The sequence below is a fragment of the Penaeus monodon genome, chromosome 25 (genome assembly GCF_015228065.2).
Source record: "Penaeus monodon isolate SGIC_2016 chromosome 25, NSTDA_Pmon_1, whole genome shotgun sequence".
NCBI lineage: Eukaryota > Metazoa > Arthropoda > Malacostraca > Decapoda > Penaeidae > Penaeus > Penaeus monodon.
The window spans coordinates 40,285,616-40,287,088 of NC_051410.1; positions in this window are offsets into that span (position 1 = coordinate 40,285,616).

Below are 1,473 nucleotides of genomic sequence, written 5' to 3' on the forward strand. Positions count from 1 at the left end.
TCCTGGTGGCTGCTCTCGGAGGCTCCTGGGGACGCCGGGACGACTCGGGGAGGACTGGTGTGGGTCCTGCAGGGCGCTCTGGGAAGCCCTCTGGGGGCGACGGGGCTCCTGAAGGGTGCTGTGCGAAGCCACTGGGGACGGTGGGACTCCTACAGGGTCTTCTGGAACGCCGGGGACGCTGGAACGACTGGAAAGATTGATATGACTCCTGCAGGGTGCTCTGGAACACCACTGGAACGCTGGTGTGACCCTGGGAAGATTGAAGTGCGGCTGAGGGGCGCGACTTTAGCTAAGACTCCTGTTGGATGTTTTTTGGAAGACATTGGGGACTCTGGAAGGACTGAGATGTGGGTCGAGAGGTGCCACTCCGGCCGGGATTCCTGTAGGACTCTATAATGACTGATGTACATCCTTCGAAACGCATTTAAGGTGAAGACTCATGAGCTCACTCTCGAATGGCAGGAAGAATCTATAACGACTGCTATGCACTATTTAGAGCGGACAGAGGAATCCACAGTGACTGCTATACAAGCTTTACGGCAGACACAAGACTGCCATACCTTGTTTAGCATAGGCAACAGACACATATGGATTCCTTCTGATGAACTTTAACTTGTCATGATAAAGAACCTCCTTTGTTGCCATGTGGAAAAGGGATTTCCTTCTGTATTTACTGTCTTGCTGCAAGAGGACGATAACTAATATGTATACCTTTCTTATTAGTTAAATTACATCGTTAAAAGACTCTTTGAATTTAGTGATTTGCAATAAATATACAAACCTACCCTACTTATATGAAACGCATTTTCTCTTACAGTGAAAATTATTAAATTACTTTTAACATTTAACTTAATAGATTCTAATGTATCCATCATCTGATATGCCTTAAATATTACATGAATTTATTTTATTATTCCTCTTTTAAACAATGAAATGTTTAAAACACATCTTAGAAAATAGACTATTTCAACACTCGAGATCTCTTTCATAAAAAATAAAACGTGTCTCCTTGTCCAGGCGATGAATATCCTTCAAAAATATGACTTATCACTTCAGATAGTCATTTATGTTTAGAATTTAAATGTAACCCCAGTTACTAATTAAGAGAATACCATAATCCCGAGCATTACATTTACCACAGTCACCCACGAAAGAGAAGTTTTCTTTGATTCCAACACAGAGAATGGTGAACGTCATTCACACGCACAAGCATTCCTCGGCTTATATCATGAATTTTAATGAATCGTGGCAGAAATCTTCCTTGAGAATTGACATCCCGTTCAAATGACAGACAACATAAGCCTCCGTGTCATCCGTGTCTGACTCACTTTCCCCCTGGCATATTCCGCGTGACAGCTTCCGGCCGCAGGTGGGAATTCAAGCGTTGACGTCATTTTCGAAAATTATTTCCAAAGGTCTAGCAGTTTTGTTTCATTAAGAGTTGTTTCTTCACTTTTTTTTTCATTATGCCCC